This window comes from Sorex fumeus, unplaced genomic scaffold (assembly GCF_029834395.1).
Source record: "Sorex fumeus unplaced genomic scaffold, SorFum_2.1 ptg000043l, whole genome shotgun sequence".
Taxonomy (NCBI): Eukaryota; Metazoa; Chordata; class Mammalia; order Eulipotyphla; family Soricidae; genus Sorex; species Sorex fumeus.
In genome coordinates, this window is record NW_026606100.1 from 9,872,340 (window position 1) to 9,897,401 (window position 25,062).

Genomic DNA, 25,062 nt, shown 5'->3' on the forward strand with positions numbered 1-25,062 from the left:
GTCGAAATCAAAAGATACCTAGAAACAAATGAGAATGAAGACACGAGCTACCAGAACTTATGGGATGCAGCAAAAGCCGTATTAAGGGGAAAATTTATAGCTCTGCAAGCATATCTCAAGACAGAAGAAAGGATGCACATAAACAAATTGACTTCACAGCTCAAGATCTTAGAAAAGGATCAACAGAAGGAGGCCAAAGTAGTCAGAAGGAAAGAGATCATAAAACTTAGAGCAGAAATCAACGACATGGAAACCAAAGAAATAATCCGAAAGATCAATGAAACTAAGAGTTGGTTCTTTGAGAAAATAAATAAGATAGATAAACCACTAACAACACTCACAAAGAAACAGAGAGAATGCTAATAAACCGAATCAGAAATGAGAAGGGGGATATCACAACAGAAACCAAAGAAATCCAAAAGATCATCAGAGACTACTTTGAAAGTCTTTATGCCACGAAACAAGAGAACCTAGAAGAAATGGATAAATTCCTGGATTCCTATAATCTCCTGAAGTTGAATCAAGAAGATATAGAGTACCTGAATAGACCTACTAACATCAAGGAAATTAAAACTGTAATCAAAAGTCTTCCCAAAAACAAAAGCCCAGGTCCAGATGGATTCACTAGCAAATTTTTCCAAACATGTAAAGAGACCTATTGCCAGTTCTTATCAAGCTTTTCCAAGAAATTGGAAAAACAGAAATCCTCCCAAACAGTTTATATGAAGCCCATATCTCCCTAATGCCAAAAGGAAACAAAGACACCACAAAAAAAGAAAACTACAGGCCTATATCCCTGATGAACATGGATGCAAAGATTCTCAACAAAATACTAGCAAATAGAATTCAACAACACATCAAGAAGATCATACACCATGACCAAGTGGGATTCATCCCGGGGATGCAAGGATGGTTTAACATTTGGAAATCAATCAACATAATCCATCATATCAACAAAAGAAAAGATAAAAATCATATGATCATATCAATAGATGCCGAGAAATCATTTGACAAGATCCAGCACCTGTTTATGATGAAAACCCTCCCCAAAATGGGTATACAGGGTACTTTCCTCAATATAGTTAAAGCCATCTACCACAAGCCTACAGCAAGCATCATCCTCAATGGGGAAAAACTAAGAGCCTTCCCCTTAAGATCAGGGACGAGACAAGGATGCCCACTCTCTCCACTACTGTTCAATATAGTACTGGAAGTACTTGCAACAGTGATTAGACAAGAAAAAGACATTAAGGGCATCCAAGTAGGAAAGGAAGAAATCAAGCTCTCACTATTCGCAGATGATATGATACTATACTTAGAGAACCCTAAAACCTCTACCAAGAAGCTCCTAGAAACAATAGATCTGTATAGTAAAGTTGCAGGCTATAAAATCAATACCCAAAAGTCCATGGCTTTCCTATATGCAAGTGAGAGAGAAGAAAGCGACATGAAGAAAACAATCCCGTTCACAACTGTGCCCCAGAAATTCAAATACCTAGGAATTAGCTTAACTAAAGAAGTCAAGGACCTGTACAAAGAAAACTACAAAACGCTGCTTCAGGAAATAAAAGAGGACACAAGGAAATGGAAAAATATCCCCTGTTCATGGATCCGGAGAATTAACATTGTCAAAATGGTAATACTTTCCAAAGCACTGTACAAATTCAACGCGATCCCTAGTAGGATACCCATGACATTCTTCAAAGAACTGGAGCAAACACTCTTGAAATTTTTATGGAACAATAAGCCCCCATGTACAGCTAAAGCAATTCTTGGGAAAAAGAAAATGGGAGGAATCAATCTCCCTAACTTCAAACTCTACTACAAAGCAGTAATAATTAAAACAGTATGGTACTTGAACAAAAGCAGAGCAGCAGACCAATGGAACAGAGTTGAATATACTGACATCTCCCCCCAAACATATGATCACCTAATCTTTGATAAAGGAGCAATAAATGTGAAGTGGAGTAAGGAAAGCCTTTTTAACAAATGGTGCTGGCAAAACTGGACGACTACATGCAAAAAAATGGGCTCAGATCTCTCCCTAAAACCATGTACAAAAGTAAGATCAAAATGGATTAAAGACCTCAACATCAGACCTGAATCCATAAGGTACATTGAAGACAATACTCTTCATGACATTGAAGCTAATGGTGTCTTCAAAGATGTCATGCCACGGGCTAAGCAAGTAAAAACAGATAGACAAATGGGACTATCTTAAACTAAGAAGCTTCTGTACCTCAAAAGAAACAGTGACCAAAATACAAAGACAGTCCACAGAATGGGAACGGATATTCACCAAATACACATCCGACAAGGGGTTGATATCAAGGATATACAAATTACTGGTTGAACTCCACAAGAAGAAAACATCCAACCCTATTAGAAAATGGGGCAACGACATGAACAGAAACTTCCTCAAAGATGAAATCCGAATGGCTAAAAGACACATGAGAAAATGCTCTACATCATTAACCATCAGGTAGATGCAGATCAAAACGAGATATCATTTCACACCACAGAGACTGGCCCACATCCAAAGCGTTTGGTCTTTGCGTTTTCTGGGCAGTTGGCTAACTCAGTTTCTGTATTTTATTTTACAAGTGGAAAGGCAAACTAGAAAGTTTTTGGTAGTGGAGATTCAATGTACATGTAGCCATCCAGGCTGGGACCCCTTAGCTCTACAGAAGTATTTATAGTATAAACACATTTTCTGTGAACACTACAAAGTATTATAAAGTACTACAAAATGTTACAATGTATTCAGTTATAATTCCAATTCACAGGTTATACAATCACAGAAATAGCTACAAAGCAATGTAAATCTACTTAAAAAAGAAATACGTGGGACTGGATAGATAAACCAGGAAGCCTGGGCTTAATCTCCTGTACTTAATGGTCCCCAAGACATTGCCGGGAGCAATTCTTTAGCACAGAACCAGAAGTAACTCCTCTTATCACTTCCTCAACTTCCCACCATTACTGTGACCCATAAAACCATAGATAAGTAGATATACAAAGCACATGTTGAACATTTTCAAGGAAAACTAAGCCTTAAGACAGAATCTAACTCTTTCCAAAACTTACTAAAATTATATTTTTGGTAAGGTCCTTGGACAAACTGCCAGGCTATCGAATGTAGCCTGCCCACACGGCAGAGTCTGGCAAACTCCCTGTGGCATACCCAATATGCCAAATACCAGTAACAATGATGGGTCTCATTCTCCTAAAGAGCCTTGAATATAATCTCAGGGATAGGATGAAAGAGACGTTACTGGGGCCTGCTCGAGGCAATCGACGAATAACAGGATGATTTGTGATTTGTGATTTAAGGTCCTTACTTTATCTTACAATACTGAATCTTGCCTTTAGAAGTAGGAAAGGTAGAGGCAGACTATGGTATTGTACGTTTAGTCATATATGTTTTACCAATATTTCAAGTCATAGAGTATTGATTTTTGGCCAAATTGTAGTTTTGGTTTTTGTTTAACTTCATGTTTTCCATCAAAAGAAAACAGTTTATGATGAAATGAATGACAAGTTTTATTTGCAAAATCTACCTTTAGTTTTGGTTAATGATTAACAAAGGTGATTCAAATGTTTTGACATAAAAATGTCTATTGATTACATAGTTTCCTTCTAAAATTATTGAAAAAAATCCATATAGTATTTTATATATTATCAAGCTATTTGGAATTAGAAAGTGAAAATATAATTCAGAATTTGCCACATAAGACACTTTATTATCAAAGTTTATTTCTTAAAAGTCCCCTTCTCCAAGGGCTATAGAGATTGGTACTATAGTGGGCAGGGCATTTCTTGCTCATGACTGACCTGGGTTTGGTCCCCTGAGCCCACAAGGATTGATCCCTGAGAGTAGAGCCAGAAATAATCCCTAAGCAGCACTGAGTGCGCCCCCACCAAAAAAAAAACCCAAAACAAAACCACCTCCCCACCCCAAATATTCCTCCTACCAGTGTTGAACTAATTTAAAGAATAAACCTGAATACTCAGCAAATATTTTTAAAATCAGGTCAAACCTTTATTTAAAAATTTGGTAAATTTGAAAAAGCTTTTTTGCAATATATTTTCTAAACCTCATATTGTCTAGTTCTCGCTCTTGGAGAACCCGGCAGGTTACCGAGAGTATCTTGCCCGCATTATATGCCTGAATGGGAACACCTGTAAAGGTGATTATCAGCTGCCCCAAAAGCCTCCATCCCTCTCAGAGGGCCCAGCAAGTTACCGAGAGTATCCTGCCCACACAGCAGAGCCTGGCAAGCTACCCATGGCATACTTGATATGCCAAAAACAGTAACAATGATGGTTCTTATTCCCCTGACCCTGAAAGAGCCCCCAATATGCCATTGGGCTACACTAGCACGTGACAGGGACAAATGGAGATGTTACTGGAGAACGCTTGAACAAATCGATGAACAATGGGGTGATAGTGATAGTGATAATGATTTTCTAAACTATCATGCTGTTAATTCTTTGGTTCTGAGAATACTGAATACTGAAATAATTTTTATTTTGTTTTTGCTTTCCAGGCCATACCTCGTGGTGCTAAGTGGGATACTCCTGGCTTTGCTCTCCTGGCAGGGCATAGGGGAACATTTTTGATGAGACAAATAAGAAAACTAAAGAATGAAATGAGAAATAAAGAATATGCATGCGTGTAGAAATTTTGAATAGGGTGGCCCTGATAATAAATTTGGGAAGAGATGAGTGAAGCAAGGATTATACTTTGGGGAGAGCCTTTAAATCAAAAGGCCTGCTGAGACGGGAGCTTGTTGATAGAACAAGGGAGGCTGAAGCTTGAGCAAATGAAGAGAGAAATAGGAGTTCGGAGAAGGGAGATAATGATGGGCCAGATTATATTATTCACATTAGCTGTTCTGTTCATTTCTGAAGCTAGAAGCTAGACAAGACTTGTGCATGTTTTAACTGGATTACTCCAAACAGTGAAGAATACATTGCGGTAGTGCAGGACTGGTATTAAAAAGAGGCACGGGAGATGAGTAATGCATAGATCTTGTTTAATATAAGACTACCTAAAACTTAAATTATGGATGTGAATTACTTAGAGTTAAAAAGTGTTTTATTAAATATTATATGTCTAGATTACTAGGTTTTTTGATGTCCCTTATATTTTTGCCTTTGAGGCAATGCCTGTTTTCTTACTCCAATTATGGTAGGAAGTTCAAGGGAGAATCAAGAAAGACCATTTTGTAACCAAATCACAGCAACATCTAGGTAAGAGACCATGGTACGTTAGACTAGAGTGATGATAGTGGGGGTGATGAAAATAGCAAAATCTTGGATACATTTTGCAGAGCATTTAGTTGTTTTGTAAGAGAAAGAACAAGGACTCAAGGATAATATCCATCTTTGTGGCTTGGAACCAGACAGCAGGAATAATAAAATTGAATTAACTTAGATAGGAAGTTGCAAGTTTGCTAAGAAAAATTGGAAGTCAGTTGTAGGTGTGTTGAATTTTTGATGTCCCCTATTTAGCCCTGAGAAGAGCAGGCCGTTTGATTTAGGAGTCTGGATTTTTGTATGGTTCTAAGTGGAAGATGATGATTTGGAGACTATTTGCAAAGAGATGCTATTTTTATTTATTTACTAATTTATATTGTTTTGGAGGCCGCAGCTAGTGGTGCTCAGGTCTGACTCCTGATTCTAAGGTAAGTATCACTTCTGGGAGCCATATGAAGTGATGAGGAATGTTCCCAGATTGAACACATGCAAGGCAGGCCCTTGACCTGCTGTACTACCTCTCTGGACCCCTAGAGATGATATTTAAACTTTTGAATTAGTTTAAATAATTTTGAAACTGGGTTTAAAAGGATATAAGGATTGATCGCTGAAACATTCCAGCTTTAGGAAGACAGAAGAAAAAAGGAATTTTATTTAGGAAGTCTAAGCCTTGGTTTTCTTACATATTAAATTAAGATACTATTAGTTCCAACATCATAGGATTGTTTTGAAGATTAAATATCAATACACTTAAAATACTTAATCCCTGGAAGTTAATAACTATCTGATAAGGATATCTATAATATTAATTATTGTTTATAATTATTTTCTAATTCTGTGGGGTAAAATTTAAAATCTTGAGTGAAAATTGAAAAATAGCAGACATTTGGATTAACTTTAGGGTTTTATATTTGAAATTTCCATTCTGATTTGATAAGAAGAAGAGGAGGAGGAGGAGGAGGAGGGGGGGAGGAGGAGGAGGAAGAGGAGGAGGAAAAGGAGGAAGAAAAGAAGGAGGAGGAGGAGGAGAACGTTCAAATTTCTATTTTCTTGAAAGTTACATGTAGATTGGAAAGAACAGATTGTCTCATCATGGACTGAGACTGAGCAATAGATATGTCCAGAATTCACTCTTTGATGGGGTCAGAACTGCTGCTGCTGACCCTTGGCTCAGATGACCTCAGCAGTTGGAAGAGAAGCAAGTAGTAGGATAAATCCTAACTTTTCAAAATCTAGACTCAACACAGGAATATTGTATGCTGCTCTTCAATTATAACCATGAGTTTTAAAAGTGAGGAAAAACGTCTACGTACATAAAATGACCCTATATAGAATCAATTTGTGGAAAGAAAATCACAAGAGGATTTTAAGTGATATTTGTTATTTACATTGACCTGGAATATAAAAGTCAGGAATATAAAAATAAAAATAAAATATAAAAATCTTCTTGCTCTAGTGGGCTAATTATTTAGATTATTCTGACATAAAGGATAGCAGAAGTGGGCAAGCAAATTTTACAAATAAGTAAATTGGGCAAGACATGAGACAAAGTAAGTGAATAATACGGTGTGAAAATCACACGTAAAGAAAGAATAGGTTGGAAAAGAAAACAAAAATGGTAATTGTAATTAATAGATAATTACATTTAAATATGAGTTCAGTCATCATATACATTTTTGAGACCCCAGTTACATGGGGTCAATAAATTCTTATATAAGGATAAGAATAAGAACACTGATGCCCAACTTGAAGTGTTGTATGTGTGTATGTGTTTTTTTAAAAAAGAATGAAATAAATCAGCCTGTGACTATCAGAGCATATAAGATAATGTTTGGCATTCAGAAGATGTTCAGACATGTTCCTTTTGATATTCCATTTCTATGCTTTAGTTGACTTGTCATCTATGATTCTTTGCAGAGTTTATCTCCTTTCTAGCAATTGTTGAAGATGAACAGAAGTGTAGTTTTGAGTGCTTTATCTTGACATCCTTCATATGGCTTTAATATCGGTCTAGTACTTTCATTTATGTTTGTCTTAATTTCCTAGCAGGAAAAATTCTTCAGGATCCTAAAATTAGGAACTCTCATAGGAAATCATAATGTTGCTATCATAAATTGTATAAACCCAAATACTGGTAATAAATAAGCAGGAAGTGATCATGATTCTCATAAAATTGATATTCTAGTATAAAGAGTAAGGGTTTAGACAAAATTCATACAATTAAGTAGAATGGGCAGGTTATAAAACAAAATGTGAGGTCTGGCTTTATTGGTGTTTAAGTACTCATAAAGACTAATTACAAAATATTAACTGGCTATATTGGGTGATAGATTAACACATTCATTTTTTTAAATCATTATTGCTAATTTGGCTATTCTATATTATATACAAGGCTCTTATTCTAATAACTGAACAATTAAAAGTTAACTTATTTAACATTCTATGTGATATACAAGGTTCTTTAATAACTGGACAATTAAAAGTTAACTTATTTAGCATTCTGTATGATATACAAAGCTTTTTTTCTAATTACGAACAACTAAAATTTAACTTTAGTTGAGTAGAAATAAAAGCAAATCATATCAGAAACATGTGGTCTAGTCAGGGCCGAGCGATAGCACAGCGGTAGGGTGTCTTCCTTGCGTGTAGCCAGCGCGGCTGAGCCGGGTTTGATTCCTCTGCCTCTCTCGGAGAGCCCGGCAAGCTATCAAGAGTATCTCGCCCGCACGGCAAAGCCTGGCAAGCTACCCATGACATATTCAATATGCCAAACACAGTAACAGCAAGTATCAAAATGGAGACATTACTGGCCCGCTCAAGCAAATCGATGAACAACGGGAGGACAAGTGTGACAGTGTGTGTGGTCTGGTCAAGATTCTTTTCTGAGGAAGCAGATGTCATAAAAGGCTGAAAATAATTAGGTATTCAACTAACCAAGCCAGAGAAAGAAGAAATGCACTGAATGAAATAACTCATTATAAAAGTAAAAACAGATAATCTAAATTATAAATAAAAAAGAATTTGTTTAAATAAATTATATATGACACACTTCTGGTTATCATGAGACAGCCTAAAGAAGAGAATATATTTGAAAACAAAGGAAGCATGAATAGAGCTACAGATGGAGAGATTTTTAAAATAATACTTTTAAACAAAAACTAAAAATTACAAAATGGTGAACAATTGACTAGAAAAGTGAGATTTCCAAAATAGCCACAGGCAAGTTAAAATTTGAATGGATAGTATAAAATATATTGAAAAAATTATTTCTCCCAAATAACTATGGTCCAGGTAGGTTTATATGTATATTTTTTGGCTTTTTGGGTCACACCTGGAGATCCTCAGGCTCTGCACTCAGGAATTACTCCTGGCGGTGCTCAGGATGTTGGATGTTGAGGAACATATTGATGAATTGAACTTGGGTGCATCACATGCAAGGCAAATGCCCTATCCACTGTACTATTGCTCTGGCCCTGGTCCAGGTAGTTTTATAGCCTGATTTATTAGTCATTTAAGAAACAAAAATTCTCTTGTTATTATGAAGATTTTGGGGCATAGAAATGGATGATTGTTATCTATAGACTTATGTATCTGATAAAAAGTCAAATATAAAACTGAAAACTATAGACATAAATAAGCTTAGACATGAACTATATATAAAAATTTCATATTTTCAAATACTAATATACAGTGAACATGATGATCATATACAAGAATACAAAGGTTATTAAACACTAGGGCTTCTGTTTAATTTCAGTTTATTCATAAAGAAGAAAAACACATTATCATCCTAGTAAACATGAAATTGTCTAAATAAAATTTAATACTTTTATTGGTTTAATATGAACTTTAACTCGTAGTAAATAAGTAAAACTTTTAAGTAAAGTGAGAACATAATGATAAACGCCAAAGTTATTGGCATTTATCATTGAAAAAAAATTCTACTGAAGGATTTAGGAGTCGGATAAATGGAAGGTTTATTAGCACTGTAGTACTGTCCTCCTATTGTTCATTGATTTGCTCGAGCAGGCCCAGTAACGTCTCCATTGTGAGACTTATTGTTACTGTGTTTGGCACATCGAATACATCACGGGTAGCTTGCCAGGCTTTGCTGTGGAAGGTTTATTATTGTAAAGATAATAATTCTTCCAAATTATTTATTTTCTATAATACTAATTTAAATCTCAATAAAATTATTTTAAAGTTTAACATATTGGACAGACTGGAGAAATAGTACAGCAGGTAGAGTTCTTGCTTTGCATGTGGCCATTCAAGGTTCAATCCCTAGCACCCCACATAGACTCCTGAACTATCCAGGGGTGATCCTGAGCAAAGAATCAGAAGTAAGCCCTGATTACTTCCAAGTGTAGCTCCCCCCACCCTCCCTAAAGAAAATGAATTAAATTTGTACAGAAATTTATCTGGCATTGGTTATAGTGCAACAAATGTCTCATTTTTTGAAAATGTAGGAGAATTTGCAAGTGTCTGAATGAAAAGTTAAAATAGTAAAGGAGAAGCAGATAACAGAATAGAGAAAATTTGGACCTGACATTTTCTTTTTTTTTTAATTTTTATTAGTGAAACACCATGAGGTACAGTTGTAGACTTACAAATTTTTGTGCTTGTGTTTCAGTTATACAATGATCGAGTACCCATCCCTCCACCAGTGCCCATTTCCCACCACCACGGATCCCAGTTTCCCTCCCACCCCAATCCCCCCATCCCACCCTGCCTCTGTGGCAGGGCATTCCCTTTTGCTCTCTCTCCTTTTGGGTGCTGTGGTTTGCAAAAGAGGAATTGAGTGGCAATCATGTTCGGTCTATAGTCTAGAGAGACAGACATAGAAAGATTGCATTCATCTGGGGAACATAAAGTAACAAAATAGGAGACTAACACCCAAGAATACCCAAGATAAGTACCGGGAGGTTTACTCCATGGCTTGAAGGCCAGACGCACACGCCAGGGGAAAAGGCAGCTCAGATGCTGACATTTTCTTTAAGTTGAAATTTTCTAGTAAGTGCTATTTGAAGTCATTCTTACTTTTTTTTGAAGTCATACCTTACTGACAATATGGGAAAAAGAAAAAGCTCATTTACAGCATCACAATATTTATCATAATTTTTTCTTTTTTTGCTTTTTGGCTCATACCCGGCAATGCCCAGGGATTCCTCCTGGCTCATGCACTCAGGAATTACTGCTGGCATTGCTCAGTGGACCATATGGGATGCTGGGAATTGAACCCGGGCCAGCCGCATGCAAGGCAAATGCCCTACTCGCTTTACTATCACTCCAGCCCCTATTTATCATAATTTTAAGTGGGTTAAAGATATACTATTTAGAATATTATGTAATTAAGAGAATATATGGAATGCTTTTGTGATCGTATGATGTAGAAGATCTTTATCATGAATATCAAGAGCCATCAGTGAAAAGACTAATGAATTTGGACACATAAAAATTACAAACATCTATAATGTCAAAAAATTTAAAAAGAAACCATAAAGAAAATGCTGTTTGTGTGATAGATCTTTATAATAATATTAATTATCTTAATGTATAAAAAGTACTTTGAAGTAAAAAACAGGCATATCAGTGGACAATAAAAAAGGAAAGAAAAGTTAATTCACAAGGAAAAAGGGGGAAATGTACTTAAATGTGATCATCATCTTTAGTGATTAGAAAAGGCAAACTAAGTCAGGCACGTATTAATGATTAAGACACTTTCTTAGAAATGCGTCATTAGGTGATTTCATCACTGTGCAAACATCATCGAATGTACTTGCATAAACCTAGGTGGTATCAGCTATGGCATGACTAAGCTACATATATGGCAACTACCATGAAATAATGTAATCTATTGATGATCAACATGTTTTTATGCAGCATATGAATGTGCCTTAGTTTTGCCTATTTGGCACAATTTTTGTTTATGGTCCACACCAGGAAATACTCCAGCTCTGAGCTCAGGATCACTCCTGTCAACCTCAGCGGACCATGTCGGATGTCAGGGATTGAACACAAGGCAGGTGACCTATCCACTCTAGTATCACTCTGGCTCCTATTTGGCAAAACTTTTATGATTTCAAATAAGATGAATAACAAAAATACCTAACATTTAGTGAACTTACTATTGTAAGCTATATTCCCAAAACTTTATTTATTTATTTTCCTTTTTTGGCTATACACCCAGCGAGGCTCAGGGGTTACTCCTGGCTTTAAACTCAGGAATCTCTTTTGGCAGTATTTGGGGGACCATATGGGATGCTGGGGATCAAACCTGGGTTAGCTGCATGTAAGGCAAATGCCCTCCCCACTGTTCTATTGCTCTGGACCCTTTTTCCAAAAACTTGAAATGTAATTTATTTAATCATAAAAACTCAATGAAGTGTAATTACAATTATTACAATATAGGTAACAAACCAAGTTTGCAATGGTATTATGCCAAGGTTTCTTATGTATTAAGGGTAGACCTATAATTTGAATCTCTGTAACCTCAGCCTAAAATTTGAATTCATATTTACTAATTTGACTTCACGGTTTGATTACCTTAAAAAATGGTTTGGTAGGACAGGAGGCAGAGAGATGCTTCTATCTACCTAGCTTCTCTTAAAATATTGCTGGAACACTGTGAACAAACTTATGATGATATAGTATGTCAATGCTTTGCTCTATAGGGAGAGTCATGTTAGTTGTCTAAGGCATCTAGGTAATTTAACCTCCGCTTTTGGACATGGTCCAAAATGGACACATGACAATTGCTACCTCTCTATCTGTTTTTTGTTTTATTGTTGTTGATGTTTTTTGTTACCTCTCTCTGTTTTTTCTTTAATTGTTGAAGATTTTTTTGTTTTTTGTTTTGGCCACACCCAATGGTGCTCTGGGCTTATGACTGGCTTTGTGCTCAGGGATCACTCTGTGTGGAGCTTGGGGTACCAGATGTAGTACCAGGAATCAAACCTGGGTTGACCACATGCAAGCCAGGGCCTACAAACTGTACTATTCCTCATTCCCACCTCTCTTATTTACACTAGGCCATACCTCATGGAAACATTTCTCCTTGCCAGAAAGTAAGTAGAGCTTTTGTGAGTGACGACATGATGTACTTCTATAATAGCCTGTTACTTCTACTTTATATTAACATCTATACTCATGTTTGAATTAAAAGTGTTGGCTCCTTATCACTGATTTTTTTTTTTTTTTTGCTTTTTGGCTCACACCTGACAATGCACAGGGATTACTCCTGCTCATGCACTCAGGAATTACTCCTGGCAGTGCTTGGGGGACCATATGGAATGCTGGGAATTGAACCCGGGTTGGCCGCTTTCAAGGCAAATGCCCTACCCGCTGTGCTATCGCTCCAACCCCTCTCCTGATCTTTAGCTTTCTCATTTTTAGATAGAAGAAAATAAGCCAACATAGAACTAAAATATCTGGTTTAGTGATAACCAAAATACCTAAGTGCTTCACACATGAACTAAATGCAACCATTTTGGTAGAAAGATTTTCTCTTTCTCCCCCTATACTTTCCTTTTAAAATGTCCATACAATACTCTTTGTTCTTCTGTCTTTTTCTCATGCTTATTCCTTAATCTTTTAGTTTGCTCTCACCTGCTGTCTTGGAGACATGTCTGTCTAAAGAAGTTCTTGGTTCCAACTGGAATAGAGGTGCTGCTCTTAAGACAAGATATTAAGTGTTGCAGAAGCAATGCTGAGGCCACAATATTCTGAAAAAGTTATTTTTGGAAAGATGTATATGTCCAGGCTAATACTTTGATTAGTGTTTTATTTTTTTAATGTTTCAATATGTATACCATCCTATTTGGAGAAATTTTAAGTCATAAATAAAGTTATTTAAAATAAGAAAACCTAAGATACGGAGGAAATTGTACTTCAATAAATATATATATATATATATATAGAGAGAGAGAGAGAGGGAGAGAAAAAACTATTAGAGAGATACTGACAATTTGTCAGAGAAAACAGAACAGGCAGAAGTTCAAACATATATTTAATGTTTTGTACATGTTCTTGGGTATATATACATGCACACGTGTATGCATTTAGAGCATCTGGACTAAATCATGGCATTATAGACATGTGCCTTTTTTTTTGATATGCACCTTTTTTTTCTTATTCAAAATCAGGAATCAGACACAATCTCAATTGAAAATAGAAAATTACCCAAACTCCTGGGAAAGTTAAGCATATTCTTCTGATTATCTTTCTTGCAAAAACAATCCTGACATCTAGAAATCCTTTTTGTTTTGTTTGAGCAAAAGTAATTTCAAATAGTGAGAACCATTTATTTTCATTTAAAAAATTTGCTCAGAGTTGCATAATTCATAGCCCAGTTGAAACATCTCCTGCTTTTTAGCATATTCTCATTAAGTGGATATTAGAGAGGTACATTTCACCTGCTTCAAAAGACATTTCACCATTTGTTTGCTTGAATTGACCTTTAAATATCAACAAGGAGAATTTAAGTCCCTGGAATTTAGCCTGAGACTGTATATTATAAAAGGAAAGACAGAAAACAGAGAATTAACCTATGCAGGTCTTGTCAAAACAGGACTTTAATATTTTATAGTAAGCACTCCTAAATTTTAGGAAGTTAAAATCAATCTATTATATTTGTAATCTAATTTTTCTGTGTTTGGGGGCCACCACTGCTTGGGCTCAGGGCTTACTCCTTCACTCTGCAGGCTTGGGGACCTTCTGGGGTGCCAGGGACAAATCCAGGTTGTCCATGTGCAAGGCAAATACCCTACCAGTTGTGCTATTTCCTGCCCCCCTTTTCTATCTTTAATCACATCCCCCCAAACAACCTTACTATAATCTATACTTAAAAATTATAACAATTGAGGTGAATTCCTTAATCATTACTCACAACAATTTTCTAAGCAAGGTTCTATCCTTAAAATACTGAACCACTTACAGACTGCTACTAAAAGATTATCATTCAACCATGGTATTCTGGTACCAGCTGGCAATAGGTATGAGAGATGCGGGAGTGGTGAAGGAAGAAGAGATTCCCTGCCTGGTCTCACATGATAGCCTCTGTACTCAGATATTACCTTCCCCACCTCCAGAAGAAATATAGTTCAGCTGGTTTAGAATGAGCCCAGAAAAATACCATGTTTTTTCTTCCGTTTTAGACCTCCCAAGCGGTAAAAGTGTTCCTGAGGGCCGATCCCAGTGATTACTTGGCCAACTGGCCCAGAAGTTCAATGCCAGGGCACAAAAATGCCCATATCACCTGGCTCACTCTGGAAATGGTATTGTTTAAAGTTTCCCAGGTGATAAATAATTTTCAGCTAAGTTTGAAACTTCTTAGTAGAGCTAACATCAACCAAAAGGGAAAATGGAAAATCCTTGAATTTATTCCAAAGAGATGGGATGGCTACACTTACTAGTTCTGTTGAGGAGGCCTCAGAGATAACCCAAAGGACCATAGTGTGTACTTTGCATGTGGAAAGCCAGGTCAGTCTTCGCAGCCCTGTGTTACCTCTGGGGCAGTTCCCAGACACAGGGAGTAGCCCCCAAGCATTATAACATGTGACCCTCAAATCCCTTTCTCCAAATAGTGATGTAACTGTGAAAGGGAATTTTTGTTTCTGTCTTCAGGCTTGAACAGAAACATTGGCTTTTCTTGTGTTTTGCCAGCTTTCAGACTAGAACTTACACATTTGTCTCTTGGGTCTTTAGCTTGCCAATTGAAAAGCTCAGAACTTCACATTCTTCAGACTACATAAACATATAAGTCCATTTTTAATCTCTCTCTCTGTCTCTTTCTCTCTTATTAACTAGTACAATGACAATATCAAAACTATATGCATTGCCCTATTATCAAACTGGAGTTTTAATAGGAATATTACTTGTACTTATCTGAAAAACCCTGGTTGATATGTATATAAATGATTTGGGCTTCCATTGTCTAGGTTACAGATAACTAATGATATGTCTTCGTTCATTAATGTTACCCAACTTTTCCCAGTATGCCTGGGAGTTTAAAGATTCTAGAATGGCTTGGCTTCATTTGAGTATAATTTCTTTGCGTATATATTTAATTTAGAGTTGACTTATAAATTAGTAAACTGGCAATCACAGGATCAATGTAGAAGTTCTTCAATGAAAAACAGATGTTTATTTGATACTTTTGGGATAACTAACTTGTGTGGCAGATTACAGAGCCCTGAAGAGCAGTGTGTTATATTTCATTCATTCTTGTTCTGGTTTTATAATGTCTCTTTCTTCCCACTGATAATTCTAATACATCTGCATAATTTTTTAGCTCTAAATTATTATATCAGTCTATTTGAGATATATTTTATTACATGAATCTCCTAATAAAAATGTCAATGGCCACATGTTTCTACCAATTGTCAATTAGCACGAACTTTTCAGTTTTATTACCTACTCAATGATTTTCTTTTTCTTTATCTTTCCACAGGTGAGTCTTATATTCAATAAATAATGTTATGCAAACATTAAAAAAAAAAGGCCCTCCCGTTGATCATCGATTTGCTCGAGCGGGCCCAGTAACTTCTCCATTGGAGACTTTGTTGTTACTGTGTTTGGCATATAGAATCGCCGTGCGGGCAAGATACTCTCGGTAGCTTGCCGGGCTCTCCGAGAGGGGTGGAGGAATCGAACTCGGGTCGGCCATGTTGGCTGCGTGCAAGGCAAACGCCCTACTGCTGTGCTATCACTCGTGTATAATATTCTTGTAAGTCTGGGAATTTAAAAACAGTAAGAAAAAAATAAATAGGATAAATTTCTTGACTTTCAGGAACTCCAAATTTGAAGCAGTAAATAGTATACTTTTACAACAAAGAGACCTTGAAGGGAGTGACTTGCAGCTGCAATGGCAGCTCTATTGAACACTTTATGGGGGGTCACTGATTTTAAGTACAAAGGTGCAGTGCAACTTGTGATCTACAACAAAATCTTGGATTAATACAGAATTTAATCAAGGGCCAATAATCAGTTCCATAGGGTAAACTATAATCCTCTTCAGATCCTTCATCAAACCTCTTCCTCTGATATGAACAGCGATTCTACAGTTTTTCCATAGCCATCTTGATTACCCATTTAACTTTTCCTCCCATAATTTTCTCTTCAGGGTTCTTTAGTCATTCCTGTGCAGAAAACTGATTTGGGGTAAGTTATATCATTTTTTTGTTTGAATTTTGTCTTACTACAACCATTTTATTGTTTAACAATCTGTATCTTTGTGAGTGGTTCTGAGTACAGATGGAGTTTTTGTTGTGATTAAGGGAGATTTGTGTTCTGGTGCAATGACTCAGATTTCTATTTTGTTTCCCTCAGCAATTACCCAAGTTTACAAATCATTCTGTACTGACTTAATTAGAAGTTCCTGCTTGTGATAGGAGCATCTCTGCTTTGGTAAAACAACAACAGATTCAGGAAGAGATCACCTCTAATTTGCACCATCAGCTAGTGGTGGGATAGTTAATTTCTAACCCATCTGACTTCTAATCTAAAAGCCATTTTCAACACACTGACCTTATGGCCGTTCCCCTACAACCATGTGTAATCGACAGCAAGAAAACTGAGATTCATAGCACAATAACTAAGATTTATGCATATTTGCTTGGTATCCTCAAAGTACTACTTATGAATTTCTTATTCCTCAAAATAACCTTGATTTGCAAACAAATAGGCACAGGGAGGTTAAATTGTTGAAGTAGTTCAAGTGGTAGAGCCAGGATTTAAGTTAAGGCTTTAATCTAGGTCTAAATCCTTCTGCTTTAACATTATAATGGTATTTATTTGCTATGCTAACACCAGGAACCAGTGTTAGATCATTGAGCTTTAGGAAATCCTTTAGAATCCTGAGATACTGAACTATTATTCTGAGAAATATTTGGCTTTATAGCTTATTTTGAAAGGCAAGTTAAAAAAGTTCCTAGACATTAGGAAGTTTTATTCTTCTTACAACTCCTAAGTGTGTGTGTGTGTGTGTGGGGGGGGGGGGGTGTTATCTAATACCATTACCATTTCATGCTTTTAGTGATACCAGTTTAAGTCAAACTACCTGAATTTACTATATAATAAGGAGAGAGGTTCTATATTTACTAGGTGGTAAATGAGACTCTCAGATGACTTTAATAGTAAGAAAGTTGCTGCTAAGTAAATTTTTCCTCAAAGATCAAATGCTTGCCATTCAAATACTAGCACTGTTCTGTGGTAGCACATGACATTTCCACCTTCAGTCAGGTCTCTCATCTTTACCATTAACATGTACTCTGTACATGTCCCATTTCCATGAATTCTACTAGTATAGTTAATCTGCTATTTGATTTGGGGTTTATGTGTTCCTGGATAATAACACCTCAAAGTTTCTCATATCACTCACAGGCTATATCCCAATTAATTTGTTGCTGTTGTTGGTTTTGGCATTCTGGACCATACCTGGTGATCTTGCTAACTCCTGGCTCTGAGCTTAGGGATCACTCCTGGTGAACTCAGGGGACCATATGGGGTGCAAGGATTTTAACCTGGGTCAGCTGTGTGCAAGGCAAATACCTTACCCACTATGCTATTGCTCTGGCCCCTAATTTGTATTTTAGCAAGGAACTCTACTGAGGGTGATGTAGCTGCTATTTTGGAAAATCTGGGTCCCAGTTTGAAGCTCTAAATCAGGTCAGTTTAAATATGGGACTCCCTTTGCATTCATAGTCCTAGCAGCCTAATTATTCTTTCCCTTGGGAGCAGGGTGTGTCCTCTAGGTGGGAGCAGTTATGCCCTATTCAGATGTTAACGGAGTTTGGTTGTAGAGTCAAGTCATTCAGAACAATGACTATTTTTGGAGATGCCACCTCCATTTTCATGGTGCCCAAGCTTGCGTATATGTCCTCAGTAAATTTGGGTTGACAGGCTCCCCAAGTCTGATAACACAGCTCCTTTAATTGAAGCTTTGGATGTGTCCATCTATGAGTCTAGGCATAGTCAGGAAGACTAGAACCCAGTGTGAAGGGAATATTCCTTTTACTCGTTAAGGTCCTACTAATCTGACTCCAGGATCAGTACTGAGAGACAGAATGAAGTAGAAATGCAGTGTAGGTGGAGGCGTCATAATGGAAAAGGTCTGCATTTGGACTCTTACCCTAAGCAAAGTATCTTTTTATCCGTGGGAAACTTATTTTGATTTTCTTTAGCAAGTACAATATCTCAAAATTTCCTTTGCACTCCAAAATTTAATACTCCTCGGTGTTCCAATTAGACTATTTGTGATATGTGACAGACTACTGAAGTCCACTTTTTCTTTGACCACTTATTAGTTGTGTGGTCTTGTCTGATTTCTCCTGAAATCAGACTAAGTACCAAAGAATTAAAGTTAATCCACGAGTCTGACATGTGACAGTTTAACAACTGGATTTATCAGGATGCAGGAGCTATTATTAAATAGCTGCCTCATTAAAATACTCATAGGGTACCAATTCTATTTAATTGGTATAAATCCCTAGGTTGTGAGAAATTGTTACTAATGTTCAGAAGAAGAGTACTGAAAAAAGGATTTCTGAACAGCATGATAATGTCTTTCTCTATGGTATCAGACTGTAATTTCTGACTTCCACCGAAGAATCATCAGAAATTCGGGTTTAAACACATCTGGTGATTCATTTTATCTTATTTATTTATTTTTGCTTATTGGGACATACCCAGCAATGCACAGGGTCACTCCTGGCGCTGTACTCAGGAATTACCCCTGGTGGTGCTCAGGGGACCATATGGGATGGTGGGAATCAGACCCGGCTCTGCGGTGTGCAAGGCAAATGCCTACCTGCTGTGCTCTCACTCCAGCCCCTCATTTTATTTTATGCATAAGACTACCTGAAAGGGTAGGCTCCATCTAGAGTTCTAATAGGAGGAATGAATAACATCAATAAGAGACAGTGAATAGGAAGGAAAAAGTAGTCCCATTTACATAAGACACTTTGTCAGTGCCTTGCCAGCCTTCCAAGAGATTCCCCTCCTGGGATTAAAGAGATGGTTCAACAGGTAAGATGTTCATCTTGCATGCAGATGACCTTGGTTTGATCCCTGGCACTCCATACAAATTCTAAGACCCTGCATCTCCTAAGGTCCACCAAGCCCCACACGGAGAAATTCTGAGCACAAAGTCAGGAGTAGGGCCTGAACACAGCCGAGAGTTGCCTAAAACAACCAAAACTCAAACCAAACCAAAATTAAAAACCCAGAAATATTCCATTCTTTTACTCCCCCCCTTTTTTACTTTTTTGCAGCATCTGCACTAGATTTAATTTTTTAGGGCTGTTTTTCTTCTAGGACCTGCCTGGAATTAATTTTTCTTTTACCTTCTATGTGGATTATTATGTTGTCAGTTCGGTTTAACATAACCTCTCAATTTCTCTATTAATTAGTTAATATCAAGTTTAGTATCTAGAGGCTTACTAAATAATCAGCTCTATGGCACATAAAAGAAGCTAGACTTAAATTCTAGAGCATTTTTCATCAAACTTGTTTTGAACAACTAGAATGATGAATAATCACTCCATTTTCTTAAAGAAATTAGGTGCACTAAATAAAATATGAAGCAATTTGGCATTAAAAAACTCAATAAAGTGTGTAATTTTTTTTCTAACTAGACTATACTGTGAAAATAAGAAATTATGGTAGCAATTTTGCTGTCAACTGGTCATTCAAAAAATAATTATTTTTTTAATTTTGAGGAAGGGAAGAAATTAAATTATTAAAGATGGGATTTTATAAACTGCAAACCAATTTGTTCATTCAGCTCTTCCATTTAGTTGAATATCATGTTCATTCTTCAGAGCTATATTCTTGACTGAATAGAATACTATAATAACTTTACAAACTAGACGGAGTTTCCTTAATTCTTATTATTGCTTCCTTCTTAATATTAACAGAAGATAAGCGAAGCTTACATATTTTCCATATGATTATCACTATTTACATAAAACTTTACATGTATGTCCATAAAAGAGAAGCTTAGTTTAAATATCTTAAAATTTTTTCAAATTAGAGAGTTCAAAGTCGTGGAATATTTCAGTCTAGTTAATATTTTTACAGTGGGTTTGGATTAAGAAAATATATTCAGCACAAAACTAGAAAATAATTGTAAATAATTTTTAAAGCTAGTAAGCATAGAATTGATGGAACAATTGCTTGCCTAATCCAATATTTGTTAATGCTAATTGCCTGGATTTTGTAGTTTTTGGTCAATAGCAGACATACTTAGATTTCCAATATACAGTATCACTGGAACAGTGCTGCTCCAGTTACAGATGCTTTTCCCAGGTGGGTGTTAGCGGGTGGGATTGTTAGAACTGCACTTTAGAGAAGCCTGGTTACTGTTTCCATGAATAAGATAAAATGATGTTTATCCTCTGTGGATCAATACTGTCTTGTTTGAACTTATTGAGTCATTTAGAGACACATAAGGTAACGCAAGTCATTGTGCAATCATACCCAAGGCAAAACCAAGGTTCCTGAGGGATGGCACTATTTTAAGAGATAGTTATTGAAACAGATTTTTAATATCAACTGCCTGTGTGATGAAATGAGCACACATCATGACAGAGTGTCCTGTGGATTTCAGTGAAAAGGGCATTGGCTTTTAATTACAAGTTTTCTTGAGCAACATTCTCTAAGATAAAAGTATACACTGTGTGTGCTTAGAATTAAAAGAAAATTGTAAGTTGTTCCCTCTGATTAAATAAATAGTATTACTGTTTCTCACTAATGAAAATGTCATTACTAATTTACATTTAAAGTATTTAAAATTTATTATTAGTCTTTTGACAGAAAAGAACTAATGAGTTAGTTTGGAATGATGTAGAAAACTGCTCTTGAGCCTGTTAGAGATAGTGACATAGAAAGGAAAATCCTTAAATTTTGCTGAATTCCTACTGTAAGCTGAGATTGGAGTGTTTTGCTATATTGTTTCATTTAATCTTCACTTAATTCTTTGAAACAGATTTTACTCTCATTTCACATCTGAGAAATCTAAGATTCACAGAAGTTGAGTAGTATTCCCTATGTCAGAAGTCAAGGGAGTTTTGAAATAAGGACTCCAGGCTCTCTGTCAAGGGTGAAGCCCAGCATTCTTTCTATATTTAAATTAGAATAGCCCTTAAATGTGTGTGGTTCAGTTTGATGTGAAACAGCTAAACTAGAAAGTCCCTCTGATGTGTTGAGTCATGATTATTTCAATAGTGATGGTCTCAATCAATTTTGGTTTTGAATGATAGTCATAGACTATAAAAATGATTTATTTTTTCTAAATCTGTGTTCTGAGAAGTACCATTTCTGAGAGATGTTAATAGATATTCCTGAAAGAAGATGTTCTGTCATAAATGTAACTTAGGAAATAAAGCATTGCCCAGCCTCCTAGATATCCATAATGAATGAGCATATCATTACAGGAAGCAGTTCTCCAGACTTGATGAATACAGTAGTACAATGAATGTTATATGTGTGATTGTTGAGTCAGATAATTTTTAGAATAATATGACTCAGCATGCTAATGGGTGACACTAAGTTTAGGTGACTTTTATGTGTACCAGTTTTCTTATCTGTCAATAAAAGTATTATTTATCTTACGTAAATATTCTAAGAATAACATGAGATAAATATATAGAGAGTACAATTGTGTTCGTTACTGCTATTAACTCAAAACACTCATGTAGTAACAAGATCTGCTTTAACTTACATAATCACTACTGAGTCAACTTATAGAAGCATTACATTTTTTAGTCACATTTATTAATGTCCATTGAATAGAATCTAGAAAATTTTTATTTTTAAAATGATAGAAAACCCAATTTGCTTTTGTATTATTTTAACACAAAACTTATTGGAATAATAACTAAATATTCAGTATTCTATATCTTTGATATCACGAGTAATGCTTATTCATAATAACAGTCTTGACAATCTTTCTTCTTTTCTTACACCTGATAAATAATAATAACTAATTTCCTTTTATTTTTGACAGTCTTTCTTCTTTTCTTACATCTGATAAATAATAAATTGGAGCGGTAAAATGTGAGATTTTCCCAAATGGGCAGTGCCAGTATTATTCCAGAAAATGTAAACCTTTAAAAGCGATTCTGTAGGTCATCTATTTTCTTTATTTTAGAAGGAAGAGGCCTCAGAACTTTGAGAAGTAAGTGATTTCACTTTTATTCTCAGACCTGTATCCTTATGTTATGTTCCCTGTCATATTTCCATGTATGTTTCAGAATAGACCAATACATCTTTGATGCTTCTAAAGCAGAGTTAGAGTTGTTTGCCAATATGTTTTACAAAGCACAAATTTTCTATGATGCATAGTCAATAGTCCTATTGTTTTCAATAGTCATATTGTTAATTATATTTAATTACATATTATATATAACATATTATATATAATTTTATTAATAATAATCCTATTCTTAATAAAATTATTTAACCTGGTATTTGATCTTGACCTGGATACTCATGGGAAAAAATTATTTCAGTTAGAGAGTTTAAGAGATTTCTGATGACAGTGGTATATCCCTGGTAAGAGTGTTGACTGGTTTATTGTTTTAAATAAAATATTATCACATTTTAGTTGGAAATAATATTGATGAAATGAATAATCAGGTGAAAGTAAATCCACTGCAGCATAGTTGCCTAAACCATCCAGAAAGGAGAAGATCTAATAATTAGCCATCCTGAGGTTGAGATTTAACATAAAAAGCCAATCATTTTCCATGAAAATTTCTGTTTTCTGGTTTCCTAGAATGGAAAGCAAATGCTTAGAGCATTCCTTCAGTTAGTAGGATAATGAGAGGAAATAGCAAGAATACAAGATGATTGCGTGTTATCATTGTGCAGATTAAATGAGATGAAAGGATATAACTGAAAATATAAGAATGAAAGTGTAAGAACTCAGAATAACAAATGCTTAAAGAAGCTAATGATATTAATATTTGTTAATCACTTGAAAAATATTTTCTATGGTCCTAGGATCAGGGCAAGCAGTCAGCAATGCCGCTCCCTTCTTTCTGGCTATTCCTAAATAAATCTCTCAAAAACATGAGTCCTACTTTTGAAACTAAAATTTAAAAATCAGAAATGAATTAAAACAATGGTTGAAAGATGGTTGCCATGTTATTCTGAGATTATATGATCATCCAGAATATATTCTCTTATTTTCAGTCTGCTTTATGGGTATGAGAACAAACCGGAAAATTCCTTGAATCTGATTCTGCAACAGAATAGGACAAAAACTACTTTCATTGCACGCCCATTGATCCACATTGCACATTTTCACAGAGTCGAAATAGAAAAAGCAAAACACATGAACTATACCTGAGTGATTTCAGAGTTCCCCACCCGGAAAAGGTTTTCTTGATTATGGCGAATTCAGCGTGTCACTCTGGTTAGGTTCTAATCATCATATCAAACTCCAAAGGTTCAGTGGCTTTAGGTTTGGTTTACAATTCCTGGGAGTTAAACGTTAACTCACCCTGTCTCTTGCATCCATGCAGCCCTTTGACCAGATAATTGGGTCACTACAGCCCAAACAGATTCTATAAAATTAGTGTTTCTTTGTTTACAAAGTTAAAATGAGTTTTGCCTTGAAAATGATTGATGTGCATATTATTTTAAAATCATTTTGGGGACATATATTTAAAAAGCAAAACTATTTGCCTTTTATTTGAGCTTTTTTTTCCTCCTTGCCATGCTACATGATACAAACCTATGGCAATTTGGGAGAATATCTTTTTAAAAAAACTCTTTCTATTATGTATGGCATTGCATGGAGTAAAGTATGAAGTTTTAGGTCAAGCATGTAGATCAGAGCTGGAGTACAGAAATAAAATACATGAAGTGTTTATATAACCAAGTGAATAGGGTCAGCACAGGTTGAGGAAGTGTGCTACTTTTTCCTTTCTTCTTTTTTTTTCCACAAGCTGCTCATTCACATTTTAAGAGGGAACCATTATTGTGAAAGCATAATAATCAACTACATTCTGGAGTTTTGAGAGCTCAGGTCATTATAAAGCACTTGAAATTTCAGTGGTGTCTGTGTTTCTCAAAGAAGAAAAAAGGTTATTTTTTTTGACATGTTATTTTTAAAGACACAAACTTTGCTTTCTGAATTCATTGCTAAGAGTTGAAGTTACAAAACAATATTCCCAAAGGCAATAAAACCCATTTTAAAGAACAATCCTCCTATGGGCTAAAGAGATGGGACAGTGGCTGAGATACTTGCCTTGCATGCAGCCAACCTGGGCTCCGTTTCTGACATTCCATATGGTCCCCTGAACACTGCCAGGAGTGATCCTCGAGCAGAAAGCCAGGAGTAAGCACTGCTGGATGTGGTACCAAAACAGGAAAAACCAAACAGGAAAACCAAAACAGGAAAAAACCTTCCTAATTTGGGGGGTGTGGGGATAGGTTTGGGTCACAACAGTGGTGCTGAGCCAGGCTTACTTTTGGCTCTGTGCTCAGAGGTCACTCCTGGTGATACCGAGGAAACCATATGCAGCAGGAGGAAATGATCACTCTGGTGATCTTCATCTAGGTTTAGGGATCAAACCTAGATGAAGGCATGCAAGGCGAGAGCCTTTCCCTATTCCTTCTTTCAGGCTCCAAAATTCCTCCAAGTTTCAAGCAAACATTATTTGTTTATTTTTTAATTAAATCACCATGACATACAGTTACCAAGTTTTCATAATTGTGTTCAGTCATACAATGCCCCAACACCCATCTTTTCACCAGTATACATTTCCCATCACAATGTCCCCAGTTTACCTC

General features: G+C 35.9%; 1 protein-coding gene across 2 annotated transcripts in view; it reads right to left on the bottom strand.

The window, feature by feature from the left end:
• Positions 1–23,680, bottom strand: part of A1CF (APOBEC1 complementation factor) — an 87,660-nt gene extending 63,980 nt beyond the window's left edge. For both annotated transcript variants that reach the window (XM_056120632.1, XM_056120631.1), the window contains exon 1: positions 23,611–23,680. The gene's annotated coding sequence lies outside the window, so the exon portion shown is untranslated. The remainder of the gene's footprint in view (positions 1–23,610) is intronic.
• Positions 23,681–25,062: the final 1,382 nt, after the last annotated feature.